At 44.1% G+C, this 26,060-nt stretch overlaps 1 long non-coding RNA gene across 1 annotated transcript in view; it reads right to left on the bottom strand.

The window, feature by feature from the left end:
- The window catches only part of LOC124405315, a 44,776-nt gene extending 19,168 nt beyond the window's left edge, over positions 1–25,608 (bottom strand). Inside the window, exons 1-2 of the long non-coding RNA XR_006929091.1 lie at positions 25,459–25,608; positions 20,380–20,418 (exon numbers count right to left, since the gene is read on the bottom strand). This is a non-coding gene — a long non-coding RNA (uncharacterized LOC124405315). The remainder of the gene's footprint in view (positions 1–20,379; positions 20,419–25,458) is intronic.
- Between the last annotated feature and the right edge of the window lie 452 nt (positions 25,609–26,060).

Here is a 26,060-nt window from a genome sequence, read left to right as displayed (position 1 = left end):
GCCCTGCAGGTCCCGTCGGTTTTACGAGCGTTTAAGCGAGACTTTACGGTCGCTCAGGGGTTGCGCTCGCTTTTCTACTCACTGCTGGAGTTACTTGTGTAAGTAAAGACACGTGACTGCAAAACAGGACCAGCGCGTCGCATCGTGACGAACACACATCCGAAACACTTTTCTCATCCCCGTTTTAGTCCAGAGTTACCAAATGCCGTGAAGTTCGTTCGTTCCATGTGCATGTGCAAATGAACTTCTGCACTTAAAGCTCGTGTATTAACGCAGGAGCTGCGTGTCATTTTCTTCCTTATTTTGAAAAATAGAAAAACACGAGCGAGAGGTAAGTCTGAAGATAGCAATCGACGGTAGGAATTCCCGAAGGACGTTTTTTGGTACTCTATGCGGTACGAAGGCTACAAGACCTGATGGGTAAGACGCGGGTGTCCACGAGGTAAAGGACATTTTCCAGGAGTTTGCCTACCGCCGCAAAGCTCGCGGGACAAAAGAAAGAAACAAGTAAGTGTTGAAGAAGAGTAGAAAAAAAAGGAGGGGAAAATGGGAAACATGGGACTAAAGGGTTGAAGGGATCGACCGCTGCCAGGGCAGGTACGAGAACCGACCACTGGCCGAAATTAAAGGGTTGGACTACCCACGTGTGAAAAATCTGCGTCCTTGGAGGATCCTTCCCACAACAAAACCCATTTTCAAAATTAGTGTAGGTACGAGGGTTGAAAAAACGCGCGGCTATTCTCATTCGAAAATGGCCACGGTGGACGTTTTTCTTTTCTTATTTCTCTCGGTTGCATAGCTAGACTCGATACCGCTGTTATACAGAGGGGCCGTTTCGATTGATCGGAAACTTTTGATAAGGAATATGAACCCGGTGTATTTCGGATGCTATGAAATTGATTTAAACGGTTCTTCATATACCGAAACCCCGTGCAGGTTACCGTGAGTCACGAGCTCCCGTATAAATATCTATGAGAAAACCGAAATAGGTATTTCGGAGGCGGAAGTAGCTCCGAATTGGAGCATTAATAGAAAATTGATGATACGATTCTCCAACAGCTTATCACATAAATTCGCTGCGTTACAATTCGCAATGACATTTCGGAAATATCATTGATTGTAATATCGGTCAAAGTACAACCTGATGAAGACTTTGAAAGATATGGGGTACCAGTGTACCCGAAGTTTTTTCCCCACTTTTCAAATCTACCTTGTAAAAAGAGGAAAACGAGATAAAAACGATCTTTATCGACTTTGTGCAAACATCGATAAATCGCGAACGGCATTAGCCGTCAATTCCAACGATGAAATAAATTATTCTTTTCTCGATTCGCCTCCCGCACAACCCATAGAATCAATACGCCTCCTCGAATCCGATATAAAAGCGCCATAACCGATAGTAAACGAGGAGAGATTTATCAAAGCTTGATACACATGCATACATATGTATGTAGCGTAACGAATTTCGGTCGATGTTGTAACGACGCCTCGCAGCTCCGGAGGCCAACGTACTCGACGTCAAGAGCGGCGACGATGGCGGTTGGCGTCGGGAACCGCCTAATTATACCGTCGGGATGCCGAGACGATGAGACGGGGAGCCAGCCGCGGCTGCAGACCCGCGTGGAAGAGGAAGATCGAGATGCTGGCCAAAGCCAGAGGCGCGGTTCTTTGTTACTGCGCGGCAATTCCAAGCCGGGCTCGAGTTAAAAGCCTCGTGGTAATAACAAGGAGCCGGAGTCCCGGTCCCGAAGGAAGCCGGCTTCGGCCACTTCCTTCCGTTCCCCTTATTGCGCGAGGTACGTTCCTCTTTGTCGCGAAATTCTGATGCAACGCGCCGTTTGCGTGCCAATTTTGTGCGATGTATTTAGAAATTTGTGTCATTTTTTTATTTTTATTTTTTTGTTGTTTTGTTTTTTTAGTCCTGACGATCCGCAGTTAGGAGGATCAAACACGTGCTCCGTAAGTGTGACGATATTTATTTTGCAAAATGTATGCAGATACGTGTTTTTTGTTTCCTATATGTATTAATGAACTCGTTTTTTTTTTTCCCACCCCGGACGAATTCGACGAGAATGATAATGATCGTGATGCTGCAGCAGCGACAACGATTTCCAGCGTAGGTGAGTATAACGTATGATCCGGATTTGCAATAAAGAACGGAAATTATCCTGACCAAGTGGTATTAAGATGGCTAACTGACTGCCCCGTCGTACAAGTTTTGCAATGTGCTAACCGGCGATTATTTTGTTATCGCTACCAAGGAGTATCGAAGTTTTAGATCGGCAGCTCGTATACGTTCTCGGTAATCTGGTTAATGACTTGATTCCTACCTGCAGCTGCTGCTGCTCGTTTGCTCCTTATCGCAATGGCGGTATAATAATAAGCTTAAATTAAGCATCGACGACATACGAGATTTTTTAAAAGCTTTTTGATCCTCTTATGTTCCTCCTTAAGTTCGATGTAGCTGTAATGCGTTCTTATCTTATATCAATACCTTCCACTTTTTCAATATAATATATTCATCGATTTTCTGAATCGTTATGTCTTCAAGTCAAAGCGTTTTAAATTCAACTATGGTTAGATAACACACATGTATGGAGAAGGAAAAAAAAATATATCCCCCCCCCCCCCCCCCCCCCCCCAAGTGCTACCGAGCGAGAATCATGAGGCATGCGGACAAATATTTTGATACGATGAATAAACGTAGGTGTGAAATGTTTATTTATAAACGTTCATCATCGCCCCCTGTCATTATACGAACGTTTAAAGAATTTCCTTAATGCCTTCGAAACGACCTGAGCACTTGAGACTGGCTGTGATATCTCAATGATTAGATGATTCTACAATATAAATATTAACATTGCTCGGCCATTTTTATGCCGAGTTGTTTCACGCTGCGGTTTATCCGATCCACGTGAATCGGTGATGGAAATTTTATAATATCTACACTCCTCCTTCATATTATTATCCAACGACGATCAAAAGACATTTTTTATTTACAATTCAGAAATCAAGATGAAGGCGAAAAAAAAGAATGATAATAATTTTCTACGGAAAAATAGCTACAAATTTCATACCGAAAATACGTATTTTAAAGCCTCGGTTTTTTCTTTGCCAGAAATATACACGTGTATAGATGTAACAAGGGATCTTACACGTGTAAGAACATGGTCTGAAAAGAAATTGCTTGAAAATTGGTCAAACGACGCGACGGGACGGGAGCTTCCTGCGTGAACGCATGTATTCGTAGCTTTATTTTCTATCTTTTTTTTCTCTCTCTCTCTCTCTTTCTTTCGTTTTTTACTACGGAAGAGCTAGAAGCCGCGCCATACCGGCGAGCATAAATATGCCCATATTCAAGCTGGATAAATGGATAGGGTGAGGAAAAAAGTTTCGTATTAAATCCATTCGCACCGTATTTCTACACCCTTCGTCTACTCCTCGTGGACGGATAAATTTCTCACCCACCTGCAGGGTTGGCAATATTCAAGGCGTGAGTATAGGTACCTACGTGTATGGATATCAAGACGCAAATCCCCACGGGATAGGAGTTGAAAATTCAATTACCCTGAGTCGAATATCAAGTCGACTCGAAAATGGCGACAGCGGAAGATGTGACATTGAAAATTTCCGAAGCTTGACATTCTCAGGTACAAGCGGTGTGAATTAATTTCTGTAATTACAGGCTACGACTAAATTGATCCGTATAAGTTTCTCCATGAAGTAAAATGACTTTTCATCTTTTTTCATCCCCAGTTCACCTTTCTTTAACATCGCAATTCGCAAACTGCTTAATTATTCAACGATTTTAGAAAACTATAGAAAAATTGAAGAGAGCACCAAGGGTCGAAGAAGCGAGAAAAGTGGATTACCGCGAAGAAAATTGTGCTAAGATGAGTGAGAGAATCGCTACCGTAGGTACGCAGCTCCCGTTTGTAGGTATATAAAAGGGTGCTTGTAAAACGGGGGGCGGCTGTTCCCGAGGTTCTAATTCGCTCCTGACATGCTTCCACGGTTTGCGGGACGAGGGAATTTAATTACAAAAAAAATATATATAGCTCGACGATTACCAACCAATTTGCTAAGTTTTCCCCGCGAACTATTAGGGTTACATTTATATACACACCCCCCTGCAGTACCGGAGGTTGGTGTTAAACAGAGAGACGGAAACGAGCACCGGAGAATAAGGAAGGAAGAGAAGGAGAGACGGGGATACAAGTAAAGCCTGCTATTCCTGCGGGGTGGTTCGTTTCACCTTCACACACACACACACACACACCCACATTCCCAGGCTGCGCGCCTCCCCTTTCAACCTGCGGGGCCGTTTTTAAACGGCATTGGCCGCAGCCCGCAGGTATGCTTAAGTGCGGCAGTCAGGCTGGCAAATTTTAGCCTCGAGCCTCGCAGCTTGGCTAATTAGAGCTTGATTGGCCCTTCCTCTCATTCTCTCTCCCTTTCTCTCTCGATGCTGCAGAGGTAGAGTCGTTTTCACGGACGCGTTACGGTCCGCCGCCGTTACCACCGCAGCTTCCGTTCTCGCTGCACTAACCTCACCTTGACGTATACCTACCTACAGAGTAGTTATATAATTGGCCGTTCTCCAAGCTCCTCCGCGAATTTATTTTACACGATTAATTCGCCCCATTTCATCTGACCTACGTGTCTCGGTAACGAAATTCTCCAACCGTTTCATCCACGCGAAATTATATATATATATATACCTATATAAGGCTGGATCTTCTTTCTCAAGTCCCGAAAATCCTGCGGCAAAGAGAGCGATCGAACGAAGAAAATATAGAGCCAATTTTCATAAGAGTCGACGTCGCTGAAACACTCTGCAAATTGAAAATATACGTTGTACCTACGCTTCAAATTTTCCTTGATTTCTATTTATACTTTCGTCAAATATCCGAATTGTCCTCTGCACAAACGTATTTTCACAATTTGAACATTGTTTTCGTCGACTAGAATATATATATATATATATATATATATATATATACTGAACATACCGTACATATAAAACGTTTTGCTAAATTAGTAATCGGTCAAAGAACCAACGTCGATAAGGAATTAGAACAATATACCTAATCATTGCGGATGAATAGGGATAAAATGCTCCAGATAAATATATATCCAGCTAAAGGGGTGAAATGTGGTGAAATTGGGGGATGAACTCCCCTCCCCCCCCCCCCCCCCCCCAGCTCCATGACGGAAGTATCCTCAGAGACGTCGGTGTACACCAGCTTGTTATTACTGCAAGGGTCGACGACGTTGAGCTGTAATCCTTGGAGTAACGGACTGCGTCGTCGTGCGGGGTACCTGAGACCCCAAGTTTAACTCGACGTTGCTTGCGTTCGACCTACAAGCGGACATGACACCTTCGACAAGCGCACGTGAAACGGCTGACTACATAAGCCTCGTTGTTATCCCGATTACCATCATCGTTGTTGTTCCCGTTACCGTTACTGTCAACATATATTCAGCATGCTACCACGCAAATAAGGAAATACCGTAACGAGTTACTGCCATCGCTCATGTGAACACTACACATAATCTACACGCAAGTAGGTGTAGGTATAGATACCTTGAAGTATCTTGCGTCTGAACCGTCCGACAAGAAAAACTCGTAAATATCGACGATGCATTTCAGTCGACTTTTCTTCGACTCTAGTATAATTTTCCAATTGAATACTTGGATGGGGTTCGAGTAGATCGGTCGTCGAAGTAGCTACACGAATTTAAAACTGCAGTGGACAATTCTTTCAGGATTTGTTCTACATTAATAACTGATCTGAAAACACGATGTTCTCAATTCATGGGGGGGCGCGGAACGGGGGCGAGAATTATGGGTGAGTAAAGCACGTGCTCAAACAGTATATATGAACGTTTACCGTGTACCTACAGCACGGCGAAGCAGAACAAGAAGATTTACGAGACTAGTCTCGAACACACGTGGTATAAACAGCGATGTTAAATATTTCGAGACGTGTATAGGTTAAGAGGCAGTATAAACGGCGAGGAGAGGATCGGAGGAAAGACAAGCGGAGCACGTTGCTGTCCGCGGCTTCTGAGACGAGACGAATTGCTGCGGTCCGATGCATCCGGGAGGTTTTTTGTCTACTCGCTGACCCATCGCCGAGTTATCTTCGACCCAGGATATTTTGCTATACGAAGAGGTGACAGCAACGATTGCGCAAAGATAGACACGCACGCACGCAAGCAGAGCTCGTAATCGGATTCATAAAACTTGACATGTTGTCAAGTGTGCTTCATATCCGGGATACGCGAGGGGCGGGTATAAGAGCTGTTGAACCGCGTCGTCTCAAACACTTTGCAAGATCCCTTTACACACACAGATACAAACACGTAAGAAAGTTTTCATATACACAAATAGCACCCAAGCACGAATTGATATTTTTATCGCACAGAGAGAGAGAGAGAGAGAGAGAGAGAGAGAGAGAGAGAGAGAGAGAGAGACGTTTAGAAATTATTTTTAACTGTTGATCGTTGCGAATTAATTACACGCAAGACACTTGAAATGACCCCGTAATAAACGATGAATTCAAACAAGGAATAAAACGTAATTCAATGACCGTCGAAAGCTGCGTGGGACAAGAAGAAAAAAAGAAAAGAAAAAAAAAGAAAAAAACAAGGAGCAGACGAGTGAAAATCCCCGGATAGTTTTATGGTGAAATCGAATGTTGCGTAAGGCTTGCAATGATATACTGCCCGAAATCACGGAGAGATACTACGTGGGTACGTAGAAAAGTTCAAGTATGGAAATATAGTATGGCGAAGATGAATAAGGTATACGAGGTACCTTGTAACATCATGCAATAGGTACGAGGAATCGCGGCAGCGGCGGCGGCGGCGGCGGCCCCTTTATCGCGATTGCATTAAAACTTTTCTCATCTCTCGCTAATCTTGAAAAATGGTCTCATCCGCGGAGGTATATGGAGAAGATGAAGGGCGTTGAGTGGGTATAGTCGGTAGGTGGGTATATGTGTGCTAGTCACGGTCTGGCACGTAGAAAAAAAAGAACAAAAAAAAAAAGAACACAGAGAAAAGAATATGATAAAAGGAAAGCAAAGAAAAACTCTCAGAGCCACGCGGCGCTGGGATAAAAGGAAGGGGTAATTACTCTCCCGGGTGTTCCTCGGTGTTCCCTCGAGTTCTCTGCAGGGATCGAGATTCCTCCTTTGCCCACACACAGAATGATCCTCCTCCACCTCCGTATTACGAGCCCTCCGGACTCATATAGGTACATATACCTACATATATGGTCGGAAGAGAAAGTTGCGTCCGAAAATGAAGAAAACAGGAGCAAATCAGGTTGACTAAAACTCTTTATCCTATAGCGGGAAAAGTTGTTATAATTTTTCCCGTATCACCTGTAATTTTTCTTGATAAAAGCCGCGGCGCTGCAGAGAGAGACGAGTTGCGAATAATGTAATCAGCCATTTGTAACTCGGCGTGCTCCAGACGAAGTGCATTTCGCCCGACGAGGGGGCTCCATGCACCCCATGGCCGGGTCGGCGAGGCCAAAGGGTCCACGTAGGCTGGGTCGTGTGGACCGGAGTCTGGAGCAAGTATTGAACAGATGCGCGCGCAGCCTCGTCTCGCCATCCTTTGGAAGGATCGCCATGGCTGCATTAAGTTTCCATGGTGACAGAGAGCGGGAGGCTGCATTCGGATGCAATTCGTCCCCAAGGTCAGCTGCGGATTTTCTTTCTCACCCCCCCTTCCCGAGCTGAGCGGGCAAATTTCACCCTCTAGGTTCTATAAAAAATTCGCAACACGATCGAGGGTGGGAGATAACCGGAGACTACGTTCACGATTGAATCACTTCGCTCCCCCACCCCTCGTTGTCATTTTCCGACGATGAGTGAGTTTGTATGAAAACAAGGGAAACATCAACGTTTTTGCACGCAGCGAGATTTTATCGAGAGCAGTGGCGTGATGCCGGGTTACCGGCAGTTGGAACTGCTCACTTTTCAGCCCCCTGAGGGGGGAGGTAATTGTTGACCCGAAATATAGTAACAGAATTGAATGTTTTAATTTTTTGCTTCGTTTTTTAATTATATTTTCAAACTGGGATAGATTATTATCGTTGCTACATTTTATCGTTTAATTCTATACGAAAAAAATGCGGAATCAAATTGCTTGAAAAATCGTTAGAGGAATGAACCTTGGACGATGATTTACCGCGAGAATTTTACATACGCGCGTACGATTTATACGTGAAACATACATTCGAGGATAAAGAAAATGGAACTTTTATCGCAATAGATGTTGTAAACATAAAATGAAGCTACTGTAGCGAATTGGTACGTACGTGTTTCTGCAACACTGATTCGATAGTCCTTCGAGACATTGTTTGAAAAACGATGGAATATTCATCGCTGATCGTGTGTTTTCAGAATGTATAAACACTAAAGAAGCTCATCGCTTAAAGACCGTTTTATATTCTGATTCACTGATCTTTACATGAAACTCGCTGACCTGATCCGCACGCAAAAGGCAGTCTTCCGCGCTGCAGAATGCACCCCGTATAATTTTCGATATACCGAGTCATTACGATCAATTTGAATGTAGGTACGTACATACATGCAGGATGAAACGCAAGTTTATGAAGATACGCGGCGTTCGGTGCGGCAGCCTTCCGGCGAAGCCGGTAACTCTTGAGGTAAAGATATGCAAATTGAAAATGTGGAGATTGTCCAGCGAAGCGAGGTGGATATTTGCATTTGCAGATTTCTTCCAGCAAAATTCCGCGAGCCTACGATTCACTTGTTATTTGCTCTGCTGCGTGCGGAAGGGCAGATTTGCAATATGGTCCGGTATTCCAGTTGGGTTTGAGGGATTTGAACAACCGACGCAAAGTCACCGGAACAACAAATTGATATTCGTTGTTTACCCACCGTCGAAGCCAGCTCCTCTGATTATTCCCATTTAACCGTCAGGAGGGAAGGGAGTTGCGTTGTTTACAAGAAAATGTATTCAGAAGAACCAAGGTAGGAGGAGGAAGGAGGTAGGGAGGGGGATGAAAAAAATTTGGAAGTAAAAAACATACAACACTGAAACCCGAGTCACGTCTGAGCGCGCGAAAATGAGAGAAACGTAAGAAATGATTGTGAAGGATATACGTGAATAAACTGGTAGGTGGTTTCTATGAAAATTATACTGAATTTCAGTCTGCTTCGACTCCCCCGCAACAGACTGCGGAGGAGTTTGACTGCAGAGTGACTAATTCCGCAGGACGAAGGGTAAGAAAAAGCAAAGAAGAGTATAGACGGGAAAAATGCCAAACGGTTAAGTAATCCGGGTTCCGGGCTGCCTAGTCATATATAACCCCGCAAAGATCGTGAACCCTTTTTTTATAACCCTTTTCCGAAGTCGTAGCTGCGTCGGTAATTATGTTTACCTGTCGTCCGTCGTCCTGCAAAAGGACACATCCCCCCTACGCACCTTGGTATAATAAAACATGCGGAAAAAGGCTTAAGGTCTGCCGAGTCCCCGGAGGTGTCATAAACCGATTGAAACGCTCGGAAGGTGAAAGAATCGACGGCCAAGGTAGCGTCCAGGACATTAAAAAAGGGTTTACAGAGTCCGTGGAAAGGGGTAAGTAAGTAAGTAAAGAGTTGTATCCCTTTTTACCGCTATCGTCTCAGCAAATAGGAAATGTCCTCGAGTAAAATGAGAGGTAGAAAAAGAGGGAGAGAGAGAGAGAGATGTTGCTAAAGGGGCAAAAAACCGCAGGAAAACTAGCAGCAGGTGAGAAGACCTCGGACTAGTCGAGGTCAGTCATCGCAGCTGAAGACGATCCTCCGCGAGTGTCCACAAGATCCAAGGTTGCAGGTTGTGTTTTTCTCATCAAACGACTACGCGATTTTCCAAGGCCACGAAGTCTAGATCCAAGCATCACGTTCCACGTGTGTCCTTCCACCATGTCAGACAAGGTAAGGTTAAAATAGCTTCCAACCCACGTACCAATCCTCTTCCGTTGTGCCATGCGTTCAAACTATAGTCGCTCGTGCAGGTGGGAGGAATGAAATTCGATACGTACATCCACGTGAGATCGAAAGATGAAAACGATGTCATTGATACCCGCGTGCACTCGCCGTCAACCCCCGTCTCTTGTCCTGTCCACTTTCGAACCGTCAACTCGACTCCTCAGGATAGTAGATATATTGAAATTGTACCGAGCGGGTGGTAAGTGCGAACTCACGTAGAACCCGCTGGTACTACATGTCCACCCACGATCTGATCACGTCCAGACGGCGTCTCTGCCTTGGAGAGAGTAACTTACGTTCGAGTTGTACGTGGGTGTCACCATTCTGCAGACTAAGAACCCGCATCATTTTTGTATCACCTTCCGCGTGTGCGTCTCGACGTGACCGTCGATTTAATACTTAATTATTTGCCGTCGATCGTGGTGTTTATAATATACTTGCAAAACAGTCGTGAGACCAGAGGATTGTTTCGTCAAATATGGATCTATCGCGTCATTAATCAACTAATCAACTTACAATTGAAGCAACTATTAGAAAATAGCATCAGTATATAGTATTAGGAGATAAGTGATCGACTGTTTCTCACTTTTCCATTATCCCGTAGAGTCGGTTCAACCCCAGCATCCGTAAGTTGGATATAAACGGCGTTTTTTTTTTTTTTTTTTTTTATTTTTCCGAGGGATAAATTTGACGCGAGCGGTACACTGGGTGCTTGGTATTTGGTGAATTTGCGCAGCATACAAAGGTGAAAAGAATTTTGGGCGAGTGAGTACGTACGTGCAGGGGGGGCGTATATAACAGAGTTCTACACGGACCTTATAGCCGTACGTAATACACAGAGCCAAGCTCGTGACGGGAGGAAAGGAGGGGTGGACCCCTATTATCCGTGACAGACAAAAATTGCGAAAACTCCGAAGCGTGGGGCGTATCAGACAAGATATTTCCACGGCAGAGAGATGAAATAAAATAACAGAAGGTACAGTACGGAGAGTATACGGCAGAGAGATAGAGCGAGAGGGTGGAGGGGGGGCGGGGAAAAAGGTGAGTGGGAGAACCTGGCACAACAAAAGTTCAATTTCGAGGAATGACGAGGAAAATCTTTGCCCCATGTGGGTGGGTGGAGGGTGGCACGATCCGTGCCCACACCTCGAAACTAGCTTCGTTTTTCGCCGCTCGGTTGTTCGCGCGTAGTTGGGGGCGAGATGGGCACACCTTTATGTATATTAGTTTTTTTCGCCGATATGACGCTGCAGAGCGTCTATAGATCCGAGATTCTCAGGGGGCGGGGGGGGGGGGGGGGGGAGTAAATGTATACCTAAAAAATTTCACGCAACAGACGGAACAAGAAGCCACATCCGCAGCCGCAGAGCTTATCTTCAGAGGTCAAACCCGGGTCGAAGGAGGTTCCAGATCCAGCCAGTGGCTGCATCTACTCAATGCATGGTATACACTTAGGTACGTGCCTGCATGCATGCATTGCATACACTTGCACGTCCTGGCTCTGGGAATAAGAGAGAAGACGAGAGTCTCCCCAGAGTCTCGGTATGTGGCGGCAGAGAGCATGGATGCAGAGATCATGGTAGGTGGGTACCTCTAACAGTGACGGGACGGTGCAGCGGCAAAAATACCCTGGAGACTAATTCGGCGTCCTGGCATCCGAGCCAAGATAGAAGCAGTAGCTCAGCCATCTTTCCATTCCGACGCAAACTACACGACATGACTGTAATACAACGGGACGAAGGTGTAGTGGGTATGAGGTACACTGTAGGTAGAATACCTACATAGGTGTGTAGGTATACTTCATTCTTTAGCGCCAGGACGGACGGACGAATGGATGAATGGATGAATGGATGTTCCCGGGAAGTCGAGCGTCGGTGATTTTAGCGCTAGTTGGAATGAAAAGGGGTTGTACGGGGGCAGATGAAGGAAGCGAGGTGGATGCCTCATCTCACGCGAAACTTACCTCCTGATATATTCCCGGAAATCCCCTCAACGAACGCTAAGGTGGCTTGGCTTGTCGGATATCCATGACTTGGGTGAAAATCGTCGACTTAAAATTTTCCCAAGGCATTTCCTCCCTTACTTTCCCCCCTCGATTTAGCCCTCCGCTTAGTTCAAACGTAGAACAAAACTTAGCCTCGACACTTTCTGGCCGGTACCTATGGATTGCAAGTTTTTCAACCACATTCATCCGCCTTTTATACACGTTTGACCAAAAAAACCAAAATGAAACGGGGTAGCGGAATATCGGAGATTGTGGCCGCAGGTGCGATCAAAGTGTCTCCCCCCACCCCTACCCACCACCCTGTTCCACCGAATCTCTGCATGTATATGTGTGAGCGGTGAAAATTTCGTTGGAAAATCTTTTGGCTCGCCTAGCTGCTCGATGAAGTACCTATATCTGCAGGGTAATGTACACGAGTATACACACCGAGCAGCTGGGGCAGAGCCAAGGAACATCAGTTATGCGCAACTCGTTTCCAGCCAAGAGGCTTTAGAGGTTCATGTTTCTTTTTCTTTGCATTTTTCATTTATTTTTAGTTCCTCGTGTTTTTTTTTCTCCATCACTCCTCCTGTCGCCCTCTCGCTTCTCTCGCTAGATTTCTTTCCTACTTTTTTTTTTTCCACCAGAAATAGACGAGTTTCGCAAACTTGTTCGCAACTAAGGTTTTCCAACTAGGTATTCCACCATAGTAGCTTCACCCCATCATTCTCAGTCTGCATTCGTAACGCTATGGGTGAAGTTTTTAATTCAAAATGAATGATCCTCCTCCGGTGGCATCCCGGGATACCTGCGGGAACGTTTCTACAGTCTTTTTCAAAATTGATACGCGGCAATTGGTATCGAGGCATCGACCTCGTGCATGAACTTTTGGACACGAGATATATACAGTCGGGTTAAAGAAGCGATTATCAATGGGGTGCTGACAGCCGATGAGTTTATCGTTCTTTCCAGTTGTCCTATAGTCGTAAATATGATCCTGCAGAGTTGAAGTGAGTCTAATTTATGCGCATCGTCCTCTTACGCACCGTCGCCGTATCGTATCTTTCCGTTTGAACAGAGACAGACCACGAATATACTCGCGTATGAACCCAACTCTCTTACACAGGTTCCTCCTTCTTCTTCTTCTTCTTCTTCTTCTTCTTCTTCTCTCTATTATCGCGTGTGTCGTTCCGATATCTTCGAGTATACCCACGTCTTTTATCGACGGTCTGTACTGCGGCGTGGCGTGTGACAAGGCAACGTATTCCCAAAAGAAGAAGAAGAAGAAGAAGAAGAAGAAGAAGAGGGAAAAGAGAAAGGACATCTGTACTTGATAGACCGATATAACCAAGCGAGACTTTGAAACGACCAGCCCGCTACCAACCAACCACTTCTTCTCAACACTCGCTTACCCTAATCAGCCGAAAATTTTTTCAACAAAAATTATCATCAGCTCTAAGAAAATTGTCAACCTTTTCTAACCGGCACGGTTATCTCTAGCCCGCATCGGTGCAGCAGCAACGGAGAAGTTTCAATTCCATGTCTTTCGAGTAGAGTAGAGTATAAATTTGAAGCTTGGCTCAGGGCGTCGTCTTGTGAGTGTGGACGGACGTTGTCTTTGAGAGTACGTTTGGGTACCCAAGGTATAAATACATCTCTTTACTCTCACCCCCCTCCCCCCCACCCCTCAGTTAAAATAAACGAGAAATACATTTTCGGTGATTCGGTGAGAGAGGAAAGGAGAGTAGCTAGTGGATGGCTAACTGCAATGCTTGGTATTAGTATATACACAAAGTCCGTGGCCATACTGGATGATGTGATGTTTGCCGACGGCAAGTGAGCGAGAGATGGGTGTACGGTTGATTCGAGGAGAAAAGAGCCATTCACGAGGCCCGTCTGTCGATGGCGCCATCTCTGGTACGCGGGTAAAACTCTTGGACGTCAAGTCCATGCCACATGATGTTGGCCCCGTTAAGTACGCCCACTCCACATCTCCGTCGTCGCACTCCGACAGGATCCTATCAACAATTATTATTACACCTCACGCAAGCTTTACGACGTCCTTGCTCCGCTTTTTGACCAGGCATTTACTTCGTGTTGGCCAAGCCAATCGACTCACATTATACGCATCATCGTATTTTTATTTTTATTTTATTTTATTTTATTTTATTTTATTTCCTTCTCTCGTCATACCCGCAACTTTATGACGAGGAATAGTTCCAAGGCAACATCGCGGTCTTCGCGGCTTGCACTTGCTCGCTTATGCAATCAAACTTCCGTCAACATTCAGAGCAATTGGTTTTAAAACTTGGTTTCGTGTGTTCTGGCCAAATTCTAATGGCAAAATCAATTTTCTAGTGACTTTTACTTTCAATTTCTATCCACCCGATGCAGGCAGATTTTAGTTTCCAAATATCATCGAGTCAAGTATTAGTTATTGTATGTATCCGTCGTCATTTTTCTTCACCAGATATTACAGCGCAGATTCAATATCTTGAACTTTGAAATAGACAAGACAAATAGGTACAAGACAATAAAGAAAACCGAAAATTTTCAATTTTTCAATTTGTCAACATATCTGATAGGTCAAAAGTTCTTCCTCAGTGAGTAAATTTATTCACCTATACTCACACATGCCACACAAGCAGAAGACATTAACCTTCCGCCTCAGCTTCATTATTCAATATCAATTCAATCAGCCTCTCGATTCACGTTGCAATTAGTCCCGATCTTTATCTGTAGAATAAATTTATACAGATTGATGAAAAAAGAAGTCTCATGTGGTAACGTAGTTCGATTTATCTTGGCGAAAAACGACGTAAAAAAAACAAAAATCGCAATTTACGTGCATGAATGATTCGTCGTCTACAAAAAATCTCACGCGACAAAAATCGGCGTGAAGTCGTTTCAAAAAATTTTCACGGCCAGGATATATCGAGCCGCAGAAACGTTCGTTGGTCGGTTCGTTCATTCCGAGGTAAACAGGAACATTCGGGTCCGGTTTGGCGGTACGAACATCACGGAATGTATCTACTTGGCCGAGTACATAAGCTCCATTGTGTACAAAACGAAGGACCGCCTATCCTCGAGACAGATAATAAATGCCAGGGAGTGGAGGAGTCGCCTAAAGCAGAGGCAAAGGCTCGCTGCAGTCCTCAGGTAGATCCTCGCCACCTGGGTGGAGGTATCCGTGGCCTTTCCTCTGCGTCTGTCTCTGTGAACGAGAGCCCCAGCATCGTGTAGCGTTTCCTTCGGGTCGATACGCCGGAACGACCCCCAATGGACAACCCCTACCTCTGGAGGTTCGGCTCGGTTCCAACGGTGGTGGGTGGAGGGGTTGGGCGAAGACGACTCGTCCTCTCCCTCACCCCCTGGACCACCCACGACTGCCCTCGATCCCGTCCCCCGCCCCAACCCCCGCCCTCCAGAAACTCGGAGCGACTAAATCGAGTCGAACTTTTCCTCAGAGATGGCGCCACCGAATCCTCGCATCTTCATCTTTGGCCAATCAATAGAATTCCTCTGCTTTTTATTTTTCATCTGCCGCACTGCATACCTTCCCTATCTTACATTCCTCAGCTCAGCGAGATCTTTTTTTCTACCCCGATTACGCAACGTGAGCTTACGTTGGGTTGTATTTGTTACGTGATGCGTAATTGAGGGGATATAATTGATGAATAAAAAAAAAAAAAAGATGAAAGGAAAAAAAAAATCGTTCTTGCTATTGGTAACGATTTATTTCTCGTTTTAGAATCACTGGACGATGCGTCGCATCGCTCGTTGAATCTGATTGTTTCGATACCTGCCAGCGTTAATTGTTCAGGTAATTTAAAGGGCTTTCGAAATTCTTACTAAGTATAGGAAGGACTGCTTTCCTTCCTCATCCGATTTCTCACATTTTTTCGTCGCGTGTATCATACATCCTCGATTATTGAGCATCGGTAGTGCGAGGTTTTGAATTTTATGTGGGAAAGGAGGCCTCGGATACCTACAACGTAAGGTTAACGACCCGGGAATGACCGCTCTTATATCAGAGCTTCTTCGTATCGTTACGAAGTATATATTTCCATTAGATCGGAAGAGCCTTCCTCTTACTTTTGGTCATTCGTAAAGTATGGAGCAGAAGTGCATGCGCCAAGGTAGCTCCGAGGTACAAGGAATTTGTGAATGTGTATAATAAAAAAATGTATAACCTTACAAAAACCTTATTTTTATTATTCAAATCGAGATGTGAAAAAAAGATCCCAATCTTTGCTATTTCTCGTCAACTATCGTGTGGAATAAATTAATTTTGTCGATTTATTCTATCCCGTAGCGCATAACGCAGACACGCGTTTTCCATTACTCACAACATGCAGCGTACAAGTAGCCACTCCTAGTAACTTGAATGTATACGTATAACGAGGAATATAACGTTAAGTCTGTTTAATTCGAGTACCTCTTCACTGGGGCACTAAATCACGTGAGAGATTAGGAAAAGAAGATAATTTCTTAAAACGCAGCCTTCCGGTATCTACTTGAAAAATTCTTCAAATATTATTATCATAAAAGCTTGGTTGTGCACAAATGACGATCTCATTGCTCTCGGGTAAAGAAGAATTTCGAACAAATAGCGTGAGAAAAATTGCTTGTAAAAAAAAAAAAAAAAAACATAGATGAACGAGAAAGATTGACGATATTTTACCGTAATCAAGCCAACATATATTGTGCGGGAATATTTCGATCGCGAAAAAATAGCCGAGAAATACTTTTCCGTTCAGACTGCGGCTAATGAGAAACTACTTGACACACTATCGATAGTTTTAGCCAAGTACGCGAATAAAAAGAAAAACTTGACGTAATCTGTATAACCTGTACCGAAATACCAATAACCGTAGGTATAAAATACGTGGAAGATACCGATCGATACTTATCACAAGTCTTGCCTTAAGCGAATAAATAGAAAATTGGGGTGGCAGAGCCAGGCATGCATAACGACGAGATAAAACAAGCCGATTACAGAAGAAACAAAGAGCGCCGACGAGCAGTCTTCCCGATTAGCATACCTACGCCTTAGGTAATACTTAAAATACGTTGCGAATAACCGTCGATGTGTATAGGTATAGCTATATACATCCACATATACTGTGAAGTGTACGTGTAGATATTCGCGACGAAGCGACGACTCGAGGAAATGGCCGTAGCTTCGAGCTAGCCGAAGATATTTAACCAGTTAATCGTGCCTCGCTGTTATACCCGATTCGCCTGCGTTTCTCCGCGAGGCAAACGAATACTAGAACCTAAGTATAGGTGTAGAAAATAAATCTGTACATATATAAATATACATACAGAAAGAGTCATAGAATTAAAGAGACGGGTATACGAAAAGAAAGAGAAAAAGAAGAAGAAGAAAATCCGAGGTGGAATTTGTTGAGAATACGCCGAGATACGCCCAATAAAAAACCGCAGGAAAAACTCTCGACTAATTTCACGGGTAGGAAAATTAAGGAATGTGTACCGATTACATAAGGGGAGGAAAGAAACCGTGACGATTGAAAGGGTTCATTCGGACAGAAGATTGGGGGATGCGGTCCTCGTCTCTTTTCATCCCCGATAAAAACAGCGCCGCGCGACGCGACGATCCGTTGAAACAAAAGTTTGTGTTTTGCCGCACGGATTTGTCGCTGGTTGCGAAGAGACAAGAAGTTCTTCTTCCCCTCCGTCTCTATCCGGTGCACCGTGTATACCAGCCGCTCGTTCGTAGACTCTGTGTAGGAAACGAGGCAACGGGGCGAAGTAAGGGATGAAGAGAAAAAATGAGAACCCTGGATCACGAGGGCCAATCGGAGCCCAGCTTTTCCCCGACGCGGTCGATCAATGCGGAGCTCTCTGTACCGACATGCACCGCATACGAAGGCCAACCCAACCCAATCATCGCGATCCACGAGTCGCACCCGACGGAAGAAGATCCGAACGTTTGTTTTCTACCGACTCCATCGAGTCTCAGGCTTCTTAATTGACCTTGGATCTGCTTCTCCTTATAAATTTCGAATCGCGGTTTTTGTTAAAAAAAATTTCTAAATCGCGTTTACGTTTAATTGAAACATTTTCATGCATCTGTTAGCGAAGTTGTAACTAAACGCTCCGCAATTTTTAGTTCTATGAGGTGACTAAAAACCAAGAAAAAAATCAAAACGTATTCGGCTATCGATTGATCAGCGATAAAATTATATAGTTTTTCCTTTCACATGTTAAAAATTTCAAACAATTTAGTAAATTAAAAATGACTTTCTTCTGTTTTTCCTGCAAATTTCATTGAAGTCAAAAATTTTTACTCTAAAGTTCAGACAAATAAATTGAAATTTGGGTTACTGAATCGAATTTCTCTGTACTCGTAACCTGATTCGGTAAATCGACATCCCCTTAGCAAGTCAGAGTTCACGTATACAGACACGAGTCAAAAGGTTCGAGTGTAATGGATTTTCATTAAGGTTAAATTAATCCAACAGGCAGGTAACCATCAAGGTCGAATTTCGGGCGTTGAGTGGTACGTTTTATAAAGGGCGGGTTGGGTGTATAGAGACCGGAGGTCCTGAGGGGTTGGGAATTACCGGTAGGTATAAGATGTCTCTGGAGTTTCATTCTTCATTTTGTGAACTCCATCGAGAAGAGTGGCTCCTTCCATTCGGGCTTCCGAAGGGTTCTTCGCTTCCCTTTGATTGTCCCTTAGGTCGGGTGGGCCGAACCCCAAGACACGAGCTATGGGATTCAGGGTGTGTTTCAGCCGAGTATTCGGTACGCCTGTAGATACAGAAGACGACTCGTCGTCCGCACGTTGCGTCGGGCCGATCACGATAATCGGATTAATTAATCCGAACGGAGAATATCGGCCATAAGTCGAGTCTCCTCGCAACTCTCGTCCATCGTGCTCATCTCCATTTTCCTTTCGTCTATACTCTTCCTTAATTCAGTAGAATATAAAAGCGTCCTCGAACCAGAGTGCGAAGAAGCGATGTTCAAAATTTACTCCCCCACACCGCCGTTTCAGCGTCGAAAGAGAGCGAGAGAATAGCGAGCGTTAAAAGCAAATTAAATTAAGATACGGATCTGTGTCGGTCCTCTCTTCCAGACGTTTTAGAGGAGGCCGTGTTTCTCCGCTCATCCCCGTATCTTCCCCCCCCCCTGCATCCCCCTCAACCCTCGATCCTCTCTTCCGTCCAATTACTCTGCGCGTACACTTGAAACTCTCTCTTATTTCGTTGTTTCCACCGTGTACCAAAGTCCCCGATGATTTTGGCTGCGCCCACCTAACATCTGAAGGGCAAATCCACCTGCCGGAAACACTAGCTAGACTCGAACCAACCCCCAAAACTGGGAAATATCATGGCGGACCGCAATTACGGCGTCGAATATAATCAAGACTCTGGGACAAACTCCTTCAACCTTAATTGTTGGCTCCAATTTATCCTGGCTTCGAATCGTCGAACGGGAGAAGCGAAGTTCGACCTAATTACAATCGGGTAGAAAAGTTTGTTCCCGCGGTATTTCGAGTCTCTCAAGACGATCGAAGTGGATCGCAATAAAGAGGAAAAATAAAGCCCGAAAAGATGCGACGGGAAAATATTTTCCTCCAGCGTGATTACAATGAATAAATATTGCGGTATGGATTTTTCTCGTCAATGTGTTACACACGGTGACGTTCGCTGTACGAGTTCATCTTAGAGTTCCGTAAAAATTTTGCAGCTTCGGAAACTTGTTAGCAGTTTGAAAGAAGGGGATTTCGTATCGGTACACGAAAGGTTAAAAGCCACGAAGTTTTACGCGTATCGGATGAAACTCGACTGCAGTAGGTATGCGCAACCAGACGGTTTGCAGTTCGAAGTTTTCACTCAATTTCTTCAGCAACCCCCTCGCTTTGTCTCAGCTTCTTCTTCGCCCTACTTTCATAAACTTTGACGTGAATTTATTGCATGTGCATTCGGCGAGGAATCGAGGTAAATAGAAAGACAATTCGCCGGAGAATATTGTCGCCGCTTTATAAGTTACAGCGGGAATCAGCAAAGCTTCTTTCACATATTGACTGCGTGTAATATTTTTTATTGGTACAATTAGACCGCGGACCAGACTTCTGGCAGTTAATCAGACCAGAGAGAAACGGTTTTAATTACGTTGACGCCAAGAGAGTACCAATTAACGCTGAAATTTCCAAGAAAATAGAGTTCGTGTAGGTATATATAATTTATGTACACTACTGAGGCCAAGTAATTTCGGCAAATTTAGCTTCCTCCGGAGCGCAGGAGATCTCGAGGGCTAAGGACACGCGTGGCGAATACGAATGGGAATGAAAAGTGGAATAAAACAAGGGAAGAATTAAAATAGCTGTAAGGAATTGTCACTCACCCAAGAAGCGACGGGCCGCCGTTGCGCCTTGTTCCGCATCTGTAAAAGAAGAAGACAAAACATAGGTAAAATAATCTGTAGTATATGAGAAAAATAGAACGATCGATTACGCGGCAAAGAAAAATTATGTACATCAAAGGGGCCCAAGATTCGATAAAGACTCTGAAGAAGGCTGAAGGAGAAGCTGCGCGCGGTTGTTCTCAGCACAGCCGATAAGCCTTATCGACTCTTGGCCGCCTCGAGCAATGAAACTACCGTGCGGAATAAAAGGAGGCCATGTCTGCCGAAGGATAAATTATGATTTTATGAAATACGGAACGAATTCATGGCGCGCCTGACGCTTTCGAAGCACGAGCGACGCTGGACGGTAATTTCTCTCTCTTTCCCTCTCTCTTAACGGAGATTGGATGATCGGCGGGACTTTTTTAATCGCGAAATCTACTGCATACGTAAGAAGAGGAATTAACAGCTAGACACTGCAAAAAAAAAAACGGGCGAAGAGAATCATACCCGTTGTTAAGCTGTGATAAGAGGTGCAGACTGTAAGCCATTCCAGCTCCTCGTTGAGGAGATCCATTAATTTTCTTATTACCTGGAGAGATAATCGCTCGTCGAAAACGTAACCCTACCGACTTCCTTCACCTTTTCTTCACGATTTTACCAGTGAAAATCGAACGACAAATGCAAAAGGATTGCAGAGTGTCGAAGCGTTATTATTTAGAATCGTGAACGGCGGTTATAAGAATCGAGAAAAACGATTTTCAAAGAATTAATTATTACTCAAGTGTTTCATTTAGTTTACTGATCGATCAATTCAGATGTTAGTAATAATAAAACGGTCGAGTATAGCTCGACCCAGAAAAATCCTACGGAGCTGGAAAGGTGAATTAGAAATTTGATACGGTGGCCGAGTGACCCGAGCGAAATATCAGCAGATTGACGTAACACATTTGCTGTATAAAAATTTCTTTGCAATACATGCGGAGATAGTTCTGATGGGTAGATATAAGCAGAGAGGTAGGTAGGTGGGTATACGAATGCAGGTTATACGAGCAAGGCAAGCAGGATTTTATGCGGTTCTTTGCCTAGGATAGTGGATACACACGATACATACATATCGGTATGTGTACCTAGGTATTATACATATATATATATATATATATATATATATATATATAGATAGTGGTGAGCATACAGATCCACGTGCGTATATTGCGAGCGGAAGAGCGGCCGAACGTATTTACCGGAACGATTTGATTTTCGCGATTTGCAATCTAACCCGACTATTTCCATCCCTCGAATTTAGCCGAGGGTCGAGCTCGGAATTTTCGATGGATGGATGGATGGATGGATGGATGTGTGTAGGTTGTAGAAAGTAGCGGGGAAAGACCTCGATCGACTTTTTCACCGGATTAGGGAAATTCCGTGATTTTCATCTATTCGATTTTCATCCAACGCAAATGACTTCGGACTGGTTCGAGGAGTCTTCGGGGTTGACGGTGTAAGTGTATCCAGGTCGTCAGTTTTGCTATCTCGTGTTTCTGGTTGGAAACCCAGAAAAAAGAAGCTCTGAAAACTGTTCGTAATACTTTACCGATAACGGCATCAGTCACGGAAACTTTTTAAAATACTCGTTGCGAGCATCGTGACGATTTTTCAAATGTAACGGGAACATAATGTCAAAAACGTTATGGCGGATATGATTATGAAAAACTGACAATAACCTATGCAACGAAAAGTCCTTCGTATCCTTAACTTATATACATTTCTTAATTTGAAATTTGACGCAAAAAATTAGCCTGATAAGGGAATAAAAATTCAAAATCAAAATAGACAGACATTGCGTTTCCCGATTTGCAACGCGGCGTAAAAATATAAGCGAGAAAAATACACACGACTTGTTCAAGCAGCCTGCAGCCCCACGCCCAATTTTCCTTATTTTCCCGACGCCGCCCAGTTCCAATGGGCTCTACCTGCTGCACTGGCCTTAAAAATCTGATCGTCCATACTGCACACTTGCAAAAAGTTGAATCGCGTTGCCCCGAGAGAGTGAATACGTAAAAATATTGATATATTTTGCTGAAATACGAGTACAGAAAATATCTGTGAGTCTGAGAAAATGCCTGAGTTGAAATTGCTCAGTGTACCTATATAATATAGGATCAAGGAGGCAGAGAGAAAGTCTCGCATGGCGTGTTGCGCTCCTATTTCTCACGTTTTGCAGCCTTTTAGCTGAGAAAAAATTCATACAAGTGTAGCTCAAGTTAGACAAGCGTTATCGAAAGAGTCCAAAGTATATTCTCAGAGTGCATCCACACAAGAACAAACCCCGTATCAGCTGCACACGCTCTTTCCAACTCTGCAAGCTCTGTTGTTGCTCTTGAAAATTTTATAATAGCTCCCTGTGCCTTTATGCCGATGTGTAATAATTCTTTGATTTGCAGACACAACATTGAGAACGCGAGTCTATATATGTACACCGTTATACTTCTTCAACTACTGTAAAGGCACAGTTATCAGCGTAGAAAACGATTTATTCCAAAAATATCGCGGCGTACATTCAAATAAGACTAAGATTTACGTCCAGGTTACGTGGCTTCGTGATGTCTAGAGCCTTGCTAAGATCGGTTTAGCGCACATATGTAGGTAAATAAACATAAAATTATATACACATGGTCTGAACATCTTTCCGCTGCTTTCTGCATCTAGTAAGAAAAATATTGAGCTTCGATTTACGATCTGTCATCGGTAAGCATCCCGATGCACGTTAGCGAATGTACAGATGTGTAAATCCCGGCTTAGATCAAAGGTGCGCAAAGATCGGTTTAGTGCAAAATAGGGAAAGGCAAGCCTCGTCTGCGGCGAGCGTCGTTACACTGAACAGCGTTAAATACAGTGGCAGTAGAACATCCGCGTATATCCAGACGATAACGCGAGTGTAAAACACGAATGATGAAAGGCAATATAACCTTCAGACTGTGTGGCAATTGCTTTAGTAAAAATTTATGATCACGCAGGTGATAATTATGTCGATGATTAGGGTCAATCTTTGAAACGGAAGTGAAGAAGGATGGAACAATTTTCTTTGCTGGAAGGTGATGAGTATCGTTGATAGAGACTCTTGGGCTCGGTAAAAGGCGAGAGGGACGTGAAAATTTGTACAAGGAAATGGAAGGGGGGGGGGGGGAGAGGAAGAGGAGAGAGATGAGAGATGGAGAGACGCGTGTCTGGTCCACGATGTCGTTTTATGTGGACACTGGCAGCTGGCTGTGCGTCTCGTTGACGGTGGGAAGAAGCGTATTATACGTGTAGGTATAGCAACGTCGCGTAAGACGGGTGTTGTCTGCCGAGATGAAATCACATCCCGTGAGATGAACGGCCTACCTAGGATCAAACCCGGCCTCCTGGAGCCTAGACTCTAACCCAGTCGTCTCCGGAAGATGGGAGAGCCGTTCTCGCTCTGCGGCCGTGTCATCCCCTGCAGTATCACCTTCATTACACACCTTATGGCACCACCGCAAGCCTCCTCGTACACTCCCCCAAGTATAGAAAATGGAAAAGACCCTACCTATCAACCTACACGTGTTTCATCTCGGGCAACAACGATCCCCATCCGCTCGTATATACCGCGAAAAAATGAAATAACCCAGAAGACACGAACGTGCAACGGTGCAGCATCGATGGTGTATATACCTACCGACTGTAAACCATCTCTGATCCGATCTATACTCGAAATACCATAGAAAAAGAAAAGAATTCTGAAACCGAACGATTTCTTCTCGAAGTTAGGTTCCTTTTTTTCAAGACGATCCAGAAGCTCGTCTTCAAGAAGCTTTCTTTATGCCTTCGTAGGAGGAACCATAAAATACAAACTCTGGTCGATTCTCATGCAAAGCAACGCGAAACTACCGATAATTCGGTTATCGAAATTTCATCGAAATTTTATCGAAATTACGAAGTATTCGGTAACTTGTATGAAGGTGGATGAAACGTTCCGATTGTCAAATGGGAAAAAATTTCAGATGTACAGGCTTTGTATCAAAGTCTATTGCAATTTATTCCGGAGCAGGTAAAGGTTCTGCCATCTTCTACTCGTCGTAATTCGTATGGCGGTACCAAAACGAATATACTCACCCGCATTCGGTATTTCTCTTTATCTGTGCCCCCTCCTCATCGTTCGTATATGTAGCAAGACTGCGGCCATGGGCTATGTCTTTACACTGATCACTCCCGACCTCTCTATCAGACGAGAAGAGGTTCTTTTATTCGCCTTTTAGCCTACCGCACTGGCTCCTAAGTATATATAGACTTGAAAACGTATCCTCAGATACTTTTACGAGCAAATCCTAGGAGCTGAGCAGTTTGTTGGTAAATAGGAGAAGAAGAAAAAATCATCGATCGTTGATTCTGATCTAGATATACGAGTCAAAAGAAAAAAAAAAAAAAGAACCCCGAGTTTTAAATTTTGCATTGGAATTGTGAGATGTAAAATTGAACGAATGGAAAATAGTTGAAGAATATTGCAGTATTCCAATACTTGGACGAAATGTAAGTTCCGCAGCTGCGCGGACAATTTCGGAAAAATACCTTCGAGGAGAACCGAGCGGTATAACCCCGTTCGAAAAGGTGGAGGTTGACCGTTTGGAAAAAGGAGAGAGTAAAATGTGGAGCAAAAAATCGGCAGAGGCGTAGAACCGCATGGACAGAGGTCTGAAAGCCACAATGCGTCCGGTAGCATCCCTTTCTTTCTTTTTTTCGTGCTCATAAACCATCGTTGGGTAAGTCTCGATGCACGTACCGTTAGGTCACGCAGGACTGAACGACTGACCCGACTGACCAGTCTAATTGTCGAAAGACTCGAACTGGGACAAAAGAGAGCAACGAAGAGAGACAGAAAAAAGGTAAAATCTATGCCAGCAACACGCACCTCTGGAGCCGAGCTCAAGAGAGAAGAAGATAAGATTCTAAGCGAAGATAGGATGTATGGCTATATATATATATATATATATATATATATATATATACAGTCACTGCAATGGTATAATGCAACAGTTCAGAGCTGATTTTCGTTCGACTTACCCCTGCAGTGGCGAGACGATTTATAAGGTCTGAGAATCCGGGCAAATAGCAGATTCCCGATAGTCGATCGGCTCAAGCAGAGAGCAGGCGGAAGTTGAGAAGTAACTGCGAGAACTCAGGGTCGAGTTGGAGTTCTTATATGCAGTTGTGGTGGCAGGTAAGCTAATCGAGTCACGTGTGTGCCTAAGTCCTATTGGTAACGCATACGCCATTTATAGACTCGTATAGGTTCTTATCGTAGAAAAAGGATAGAGTACCTACAACACCCGTTTTGTTTCCTTTGCCTGTTTCTTTTTTTCTTCATCTTTTTCTTCTTTTCCTCTCCCCCTATTCCCTTGCACTTTTACCACCGCTTTGCAGCGCGTTATAGAAACGTCCCAGTCGGTAAACCGTATGCAAATAAACCATGGAAAGTATCCATTGTGAGCGGAGAGTGAATTGAATAAACAATCGAAGAAGGGGCTGCCGATATCTGCCCGGGATAATTAATCTATGCCCTCGTATTGGTCCCCGCTCACAATCTGGAGCCAGGCAGTCGCAAGTATGAACATTCGCGTGTTTAAGTGAAGGGAGTTGGAAGTGAATTAGCGAATTGATAAAAC

This window comes from Diprion similis, chromosome 1 (assembly GCF_021155765.1).
Source record: "Diprion similis isolate iyDipSimi1 chromosome 1, iyDipSimi1.1, whole genome shotgun sequence".
In the NCBI taxonomy this organism is placed as follows: domain Eukaryota; kingdom Metazoa; phylum Arthropoda; class Insecta; order Hymenoptera; family Diprionidae; genus Diprion; species Diprion similis.
This window is presented reverse-complemented; position numbering and strand designations above follow the sequence as displayed.